A 771-nucleotide genomic window follows, 5' to 3' on the forward strand; every position below is an offset into this window, starting at 1 on the left:
TGGCACAGTGCCTCTGTCCCTTACACCACTGGCTAAAGAAAGGGTTTGTATGGGACTGTGTATCAGAGTTGGCCACCCCTGAAAAGGCAAAAATACTTGCAAAGCAGGTTAAAGTTCTGGCATCTCCCCAGCAGGGCTACCATTGGAGTTAGATGGGTCTACGACCCCAGAAGGTATGAGTTCGGCACTGTAGCAGAAACAACGGAAAAAGATGGCTTCCTTAGGATTTGGGTCACAGCTCTGGAAGGGGGAAGGAATTCGTTATATGCCCACAGAGCAACAGTTTGTAACAGTGTATACAGTGCTCCTCCGGGTAGAGCCTCTCACTAGTAAACAGCACATTGTGGTGGGAATTTCCCTGCTTATCAAGGGGTGGGTTGGAAATATGTTCCAGCGACCCACTTCTGTTGTGGTTCAAAGCCCCACTCTGACTAGGTGACATGCCTATTTGTAGCAGAGGACCCCTGTCAACCAGCCCATCGTCTCCAGAAATGTAGGCACTACTCGGTCCTGCGGAGGATNNNTTTCGTGGAAGCAATCCATCCACAAGGGCTGTGGTCGCTATTCAGTCCAACACTGACACCTTCTGGATGGAAACAGGAACAAACCACAGCAACCAGTGGGCTGAACTCAGAGCTGTCTGGCTTTTCTGATCACTCGTGACCCCTGGCTATTAACCCTTTGTATGGACAGTTGGACTGTTCTAAAGAGATTAACCCTATGGCTCAGACAGTGAGATGCTGAGAGGCGGGTGACTGTGAATAAGCCCTT

The sequence above is a fragment of the Crocuta crocuta genome, unplaced genomic scaffold (genome assembly GCF_008692635.1).
Source record: "Crocuta crocuta isolate KB4526 unplaced genomic scaffold, BGI_CrCroc_1.0 scaffold531, whole genome shotgun sequence".
Classification (NCBI taxonomy): Eukaryota; Metazoa; Chordata; class Mammalia; order Carnivora; family Hyaenidae; genus Crocuta; species Crocuta crocuta.